Below are 8,607 nucleotides of genomic sequence, written 5' to 3' on the forward strand. Positions count from 1 at the left end.
AAGGTAACACCTTATCTGTTCTCTTTCTCAACCTGGGAACCCAACCTTTCTTTCTTTTCTTTCCCCTAAATGGTGGTAGATGATCTCACACTTTCAGTACAAGAATCAAACATGCTTAAAATAACACAGCTTGTCTAAAGGAAAGACCTGCCTCTTCAACAGACCTGTGCACCAGAACAGGATTCAGAGTTTTTACTCCACTTTCATGCAGTTTCCATCTGTCTGCACTGGTGGTGCATGCTCTGAAAGGAGCTCCTAGGTCTGCTCACCGGAGAAGGGGATGGTACAAATCCTCAGTACACAAAGCCAAGACAGTCTAATGGAGGAAGACTGATGAAGTCTTGCCCGTCTGCAGAAGGCATGCTGGAGAGCTGGAGTAAATAAAGCACTGGTCACAAACATCTTCACAGACCTTAAGGAGCCCGAGACCCTCCATAAAAGGGAGCAGCAAAGTCTGCTCCAGGCACAAGGCAGAGAGGATTCCCTCAGGGACCATCTGCCTTCACATTTCATACCATTCCTTAAAAAGGTATAAATTGCTCCACTGAGTTATTCAGAATTTACACAAAATCCCAATTCTGTTACAGAGAAGAAAAAAATATCCTCAAAAATAGTGAAGGAGTCAGTATCAACAAAACAATAGTTCAGATATAAAAAGCCATGCAGTAACATGAACAGATTATGATAAAGCATTTCAAGTTAATAATTAATCTCAGATATCTTATATCTGATAAACTAAATGAAGCAATAAGTTGATAAAGCATTACAGGGAAAACCCTGCCCTTCAAAGTACAGCAAAAAGCTGTCAGTGATGTCACTGTGATTTAAAAGCAGTTAGCCAAGGACAAAACTTATTTCAGTTGGTGAAGGGTGATGCATTTTTCCCATCTATTCTCTAACCCGCAAAATGTCAACTTGCCCCATAAACTCTTTGGTGGTGTTTGTGCTGAACTGTAGTTGTTAGCAGTGATTATTGTGAGGCGATCCTGAGAGAAAGGAACACACCAAGTTTAGGAGCTGTCATTTCACAGTTTATGGCAGTGTGATATTGTTTCATCTCGCAGAGACCGGACACAGTAAAAGGAGGAGGATCGAGAAAATAGAGGACATACGAGTGGGAAGAGCTCGTATTCCCAAGCAAACAAAGGCTATATTCCTAACATGAACTGTGCTAGGACACGGTTATGAAGGTTTTTCTTGGGAAACTGAACATTTTCAGGAGTTTATTAAGCTTTTAAGATGTCCACTGTTTTTCTGTTTCCCACCAAAGCAGTAGGCAGGGAACTGCTGAGTCATTTTCTACTGTAACTCCTCCTAAAACTACCAAGAATTGTCTCCTCCTCTTTTGCTGGCATGTGGGACAAAATCTCTAGAGACAAAGAAAACTGGATACTGTCTGAGATACCTCCTTTCCTTCTGTTAGACACTCTCGCTGCTCCACCAACTGTCAGAAGCCTGCATCTCACTCATATTAAAGAACCATATATTCAATTTAACCATATGTGAGTGTGCTCATACAAGGTAGGTTGGATAATTCTGTCCCCATGGATTGCAGTTTTGCTAGTTCTTTACATCCCTCTTTTTATCAGACCTACCTGTAAAAGGTCAGATATAAAGCTGCATGCAAAGAGCTATTAAAATAGTTAGTTCCTCTAACACACCCCGAGATGAAACACAGCATCTTAAGCAGGTTTTTGCTCTCAGTGTTGCTTCACTCCCTGTTTGGATCTTTCCCAAATCACGCCCTTGCACTTGAAGCCTTGAGGCTTTGAGTAATAACAGGCTTGCAAAGGAAATGCAATGAAGTGTTTCAGCAATCCGTGGGGCCAGAAAACCAGCTAAACTGAGAGCCAGTGAGGAAACTGCTCCATTTCATAACCGATCTAGCTGTCTGTGACACTATTCTTCCAGTGCCACCTACTGTCGTTTCCTGACTAGCACATCGGAAACTGGCAAACTTTATGTCCTGCTGCAGGGAATGTCATCGTATCTATCATCATCACTGACTAACAGCCCTGTCAAAGTTGCTCTTGATGGGAATGATTGATGATTGTTGAGATCCTGCCTGTGTAGTATCCTGTGTGATACCCCTCTTACATCAGTGCTCTAAGGTACCGCTGCACCAAGGCAATAACAAAGTAGTAGTAAAATTACATGTGCTGGTAAAGACAAATGTTGAGATGTTGTTGCACTGAAGCATCAGATGAACATTGTTTTGGGGGCATTGGTTATTTTGTTGGGTTTTTGGTTTGTTGGGGTTTTTTTCTGTATTACAGCTCCTTATTTCTTTCTCATTTAGGGGCTTCATCAAGCAGGGATTGTGTCTTCTTACCAGTTTAGTAAAACTCAGCAGATTAGATGCTGCCAGACAAAGAAACTAAAAGCTGCAACAAACACAATACAGTAGTTGAGTCATTGTCAAATGATTCATCAGTAAAGATGACATTTGCTCTAAAGGGCAAGAAGTACTTTTCAGCCCTAAAAACAGTCCTAACCCACTATTTACTCACACAGAACATGTCAGGGAAAGGACAAAGAGAAAAAAAGGAAGGCAGGGGGAGAAGCAAAGTTTCACTTTTCTAGGAAAAAAAAAAGAAACATTTTGGTTTACTCTGAAACGTTTTCACAGGCTCTGCTGACACCTACATACAACATACATTACTAACTTACCAACACCCTCCTGAGGGTTGAAATATGCTGTTGTGAAAGAGCAACCTCCACAGCCTGCATGCACCAACTGCAAAGCTAGCCATGACTAAACGCAGACTATGGATTTTAATCTTTCCTTTTATTTGACCATCTTTTGTACTTTGATCCTCTGAAGGGAACATCACACTTTAGCAGTTGTTTCTGGAACAAACAATCCAGCTTAAAAACCCCAACTGCTGAGAAAATTCAGTGTTGAAATGAAGCAACTATCACAGCTACCTTAAAACACAGAATTAAAATAAGTCAGATTTTTATTTGTATATATACACATACACTCTGATATATGTAGGCTTACATATAAATATATGTACCTAAACATACATGTATGTGCATACATGCATATATATGCTTATAATTGTATGTTTATAAAGAGCTCTCTATAAAAGCCTAGTATGTGTATACATACATATAAATGCTTCATAAACACTAAGTGACCCAAGAAAAGAACTTAAACACCTCAGAAAAGAAGTCAAGCCACAAGTTTCATCTGAGTCAAACATCCCAAAGCTGAAAAGTACTTCAAGGCAAACCTTCTGTTCACAAGGCTTTGTACATTTCAATTTGAACTGGTTTATTCCATTTCTCTTACCTTCTGTGATTTTCTCCACTGTTTTCTTATGCTACTCTTTTTGTCTCCCCAGTCCAGTGTGCCAGCTCAATGGCTTTCTGTGAAGTTCAGCTTTGTCATTCCAGTGTATTCAATAGGGTTTGTTGACTTTCCAGAAACTGTTCGTATCATGGACTGTACAAATATAAAAACACAGCCTTGTGATACTAGCACACTGTTAAGACAAACTGCCTAGCCAACTACAGCAGGCTTTTCCTCATGGAAAACTTAGTCATGGTAACCACCATTCCTAAGACCCTCCTTCTACTGCAGTTCATTGTGCATGGGGCTCTACAGGATTGCTAGAGTGAAAACAGAGCAGAGAACACCCCAAAGCACAGAGCTCAACCACTCCAGCAGAACTCAGCTAGGATGCCAGAGCCAGGGTGACTTAACTATATTAGCCTGGACATGCTGCCTCAGGGAGCTGAGCTGTTAATACTATGATTGCCTTGAAGAGAACCCAACTTAAATATGACTTTAAATTCAACTCCTAAGTGACCTATATAAGAAGGCAGTAGAAATAGTAATAAAGACCCATTTCACTCTTTGTAGGGTTCTGCTGTGAGTGGACTTTTAGTTCACATGACATGTGAGCTCAGTGGTTGTTTAGTACTCACATGAATAGAACTGAATCCTTTCTTTCCTCTTATTGATGCCACAAGTACCTTCAGTGAAATCAGTGAAATTATAAAACCTTATACTAAGTTTATACATATGACCTAAATCAATACATACAATACTATAACCTAGTATGCACTGTAAACATAGTACATCTGAATCAGCTCAAGAAGGACAGGGAATTGCTTGAAAGAGTCCAGCACAGAGCCACAAAGATGATGAAGGGAGTGGAACACCTCCCTTATGAGGAGAGGCTGAGGGAGCTGGGGCTCTGTAGCTTGGAGGAGACTGAGGGGTGACCTCATCAGTGTTTACAGATATGTAAAGGGTGGGTGTCAGGATGATGGAGCTAGGCTTTTTTCAGTGATATCCAGTGGTAGGACAAGGGGCAATGGGTGTAATTGCAATTACAACAATGGGTGCAATTATGAAGTCTCCTACGTTGGAGATATTCAAGGCCCGCCTGGACAAGTTCCTGTGTGATGTACTCTAGGTTACCCTGCTCTTGCAGGGGGGTTGGACTAGATGATCTTTTGAGGTCCCTTCCAACCCTTGGGATTCTGTGATTCTACTGTCTTTATCAAAGAAAACAAATTAATAACTGCTTAAGCATAAAAATGCAGGCATCTAAAGCCAAAACAGTAGCTTGCTTACACAGGATTAACCTTGTCTCCATTTGCCCTTCCACAAGACTGTTTTGCTTGTATTTTCAAGTGTATATATTGCAGTGCTAGATCTCAATGCAATGCCTGATTTTTTCCTGACCTCCTGCACATGGGAAGGTTCTTACATCTTTCTTCAGACTTGAATTTTAGTGTCATAATTGCTCACAGTGCAACTGAAACACTTATTAAAAAAAGGTGTTTTACAAAAAAAATGTAGTTCATTGATGTATGCATATTTTTTAAACCAAAAGTACAGTATTCCTTATATGCAATACAGAACATAAAGCATCTGCTTACATAGCTAATTTGGCTGCATACTTAGGTTGCATATACATGCCAGGAAAGCATTCAATACTGTTTTCATTAAAACTTTACCTGCAGCATGAAAGCCAATAATTTACTTGAGTTTTCACATAAATAATTCAATGGGACTGCTTACCTGCAATAAAACATATTTCTGCACACTGCTACGTGGACATTAAGTTCACAGCAGTCCTCCACCACGACTAGACTTGACCATGAATGAATGGCTGGCAAAGAGATATTTGCAGCACTGAGAATCCAGCTTCATCTATCACCCGAAAGTACCTTCTCCATCAATGGTACCAACACAGATTAAACAGCAGAAGTTTAGATTGGATATAAGGAATAAATTCTTTACTGTTAGGGTGCTGAGGCACTGGAATGGGTTGCCCAGGGAGGTTGTGAATGCTCCATCCCTGGCAGTGTTCAAGGCCAGGTTGGATGAAGCTTTGGATGATATGGTTTAGTGTGGGGTGTCCCTGCCCATGGCAGGGGGGTTGGAACTGGATGATCTTAAGGTCCTTTCCAACCCTAACTATTCTATGATTCTTGCAGTAGTAACTGCTCTCTGCTGCTTTGGGTCCTGTAATAACCTGCTGGTTTTGCTAATGATGTTTTGTATTTACGAACCAGGGAATCAACAGGGAAGACCCTGCTCACTGGACCTGTAGATTAAATGGGTGAGGTGCATACACAGGGGCTGCGCTAAATACTCACACTGCAGCACTTCTGCAGTAATAAAAGTACACTCAACTCATCCCATTGCAGTAGCTATGACTCTGATTTCTGTTTTGCCTTACATTATGTTGGGCAGCCCAGACAACCTTTATTGTTTCTGATACTATGGCCTTTCAACTTCGCTATGTCTTCTTCTCACATGCAGGAATAAACTGATCCCAAAAAGGGAAGAGTCAGCAACACACGGCTTCACATCAGAGATGAACTGCTGCACATATACAGCTGGAGAGGAACTGCACGGATGAAGTGTGGAGGGCAAGAGAAAACTGTACTGAAGTAGGGATACTTCAGGGTAAGATGAAGGAGAAGTTTGTATCCATGCACAATAAACCTCTACAGGTAGCTGCCACCTTCCAGGGACAGGTTCCCAGCTCAGAATGAGTTCCAATCATCTGGCAAGCATTGGGTTAGGAAAAGAAGAGAGAAGAAGGAAAGTCCTCTACACATCCGCACCCATTCACCAACCCATGAAAACCCCTCATTCAAGAAGTACGACAGTCTATACATAAAGAAGCTTTGGGGTTAGGTACATTCCCTGCATTCAGCAGTGATGTCTTGTCACCCTTCCCTACCAGCCTATGCATAGCTTACTTTGCTTTCCTTTGAAGTTCATGCAAAATAAGAAACCTCAGCTTAGAAGTTTCAGACTGATGGTGGTGACAAAGAGATACATCACAAGCAGCACAACCATCTTCCTTCTTTCCCAAGGAAGGGCTGAACTTACCAGATCCATCTGATCCCAAGCACAGGAACACCAGACTGCTCCTTCCAGTTCTGGCAGCATTAGCGTGGGAACTGTCCTGATGAAAGCTCCAAGCCTGGACACCTGACTGCAAACCTGCAGCATTCAGGTCAAGCATGAGCCTCAGGTATGCCTAAAAGCAAATGAATGCACTGTCATTTAGGTTTTAATTAAGGGCTGGTTGGGGTTTTTGTGAAGGAGGAGGGGACAGGGGTTTCAGAAAGTGAGACAGAGCAACTTGACCCTATAGGTTGAGAACCTAAAGAAAGAAAACTAAGCAAACTTAAATACACCTGACATCCAGGTGCTGAGATGTCATCTCAGAGGGCTGTACTGCAGGCCTCCAGGATATGGTCTAAAATGAGATATCACGTTGAACCACAGTAACATGCCCTTCCTTTGAGGCCTAGAGTCACGGCATGTTACAATCAATGGCCATGAAAAAAGCCTCTATATTGGAATTTGAGAATATAAACATGGTTTATATTAAAATAAACCTTATCCACAGAATTCCTTGAACATCTGTGCTTACTTGTGCCTGCCTTAATTAACCATGTCATGCCTACATTATAGCAGCAGGTCCAGAAAAACTCCAGACATCCTATAGTGAATCTGGAGCCCACCCAGTACATTGCTCATGTCTGCTGCAGACTACAAATAATTATCTCATTCTTTGCTTGGTTGATCTACTTTTATATCCGTGATTCAAACAAAGTTATGCAAGTTTATGTTTGCTATCAGGCTATGAAGAAGCCTATTGTAACTAGGATATGGTTTTCTTAGATGTAAATGCACATGCAAAATAGAAAGAGCTTTGATATTGAGATTTTTTCCCCCTGAGGTTCAAGTATTTTATCATTTTAATAATATTCCTTCTTTTTATTGCGCTCATTTTTAAAACATCTTTTTTTATTAGCTCCGAGTATTATAATTCCTTCAAAATTCCTCTGGAGGGCACTATTACCATAACTATGCAATTAGCTACAGATGGCTGTAATAGAGATAAACACTAAATAGCCTTGTTGGCAGGAGGCAGAGTATCTTCTAACCAAGACAGCTTCTTTACTGCTGCCTGGGTTTTTAGTCTGCTTTAGAAAACATGTAAAACCTTAGGTACAAAGAGAAAGCAGAACTTATTATTGTAGAAGTTTGTCTTGCAAAAAGGTGGTGTGGGTGTTTGGTTGTGGGGTTTTTTCAGTCATCATCTTTGTTATTAGCAAGTACTGGAACATTACATATCCTCCAAAGGTTTTGCAAAAGCAATATTCCCAAGGCATAGCATGGTTTGTGACAATTCAGGTGGGAAGGGATGGAGCCTGTCCAACATAAAGAGATGGAAGGATACTACTGTGGAGCTATGAGAGAGATTGTGACATTCCAGGGTTTCCTTAGTAGCTGTGTGGGGTTTTTTCAGAGCTGAGAAAGAAACTAAAAGTGATTCTCACAGTTCACAGGAACTTTGTTAAAAACAGGATAAACTCATGAAAGCTTGAAAAGCTTGAAAGCAAATGTGTAAACCTAATCTCGTCGCCCCCTTGTGATCATTCAAGTATATTACAAGATCATTTTATCTGGGTTCTCTGTGATTTTGCAGGGTAAAACGACAGGTGAACTGCAGTCCTCAGAGTCCAGGTTTTGGGATGGCTTTTTTCCCCATACTCTCCTGCATCTTCTTGTAAACATCATAATTATATTAAAAAAAAAGTATTTTCCTTACTTTGGTTTTACAATTTCCTTGTTATTTTCATTTTATGAATTGCAGATGTAGCTGTTCCATCTATTTTCCAATTAGACTAGGAATTATCTGAGTAAGTGCAATGCTTGTGTGAGACTTCTATAGCAAGTAGCACAGCAAGGTTATAACAGTGATGGGAGTCTTGGGATACTACACCATATAGAAAAAAAATAATACTGATATAATGTGCTCTTTATTTAAGCCATCAGGCAAAGAAAATAAAAGGGAAGGATATATTTCAGTTATGACAAATTACAAATAACAAACTGATATTACTGAGAAAGAATTAGTACATACAACTAGAATAAAAACTATCAGAACAAAAATAAATGAAGGTTTTAAATTAACTTACTGTGAACTTCAATTTGGACCTGCATTTGTATTTTCATTACTAAAGATTATCCTTGCTCATTTTCATTGATCTTTTTACCATTTCAACCTGAACTCTCTGTTACTATCACCTAATTCAAAGGTAATCTGGATACTT

At 40.2% G+C, this 8,607-nt stretch overlaps 1 protein-coding gene across 1 annotated transcript in view; it reads right to left on the reverse strand.

Moving 5' to 3' along the window:
* Positions 1-3,363, reverse strand: part of PIK3C2G (phosphatidylinositol-4-phosphate 3-kinase catalytic subunit type 2 gamma) — a 185,241-nt gene extending 181,878 nt beyond the window's left edge. Inside the window, exon 1 of the mRNA XM_034063146.1 lies at positions 3,299-3,363. The gene's annotated coding sequence lies outside the window, so the exon portion shown is untranslated. The remainder of the gene's footprint in view (positions 1-3,298) is intronic.
* Positions 3,364-8,607: the final 5,244 nt, after the last annotated feature.

The sequence above is a fragment of the Melopsittacus undulatus genome, chromosome 5 (assembly GCF_012275295.1).
Source record: "Melopsittacus undulatus isolate bMelUnd1 chromosome 5, bMelUnd1.mat.Z, whole genome shotgun sequence".
In the NCBI taxonomy this organism is placed as follows: domain Eukaryota; kingdom Metazoa; phylum Chordata; class Aves; order Psittaciformes; family Psittaculidae; genus Melopsittacus; species Melopsittacus undulatus.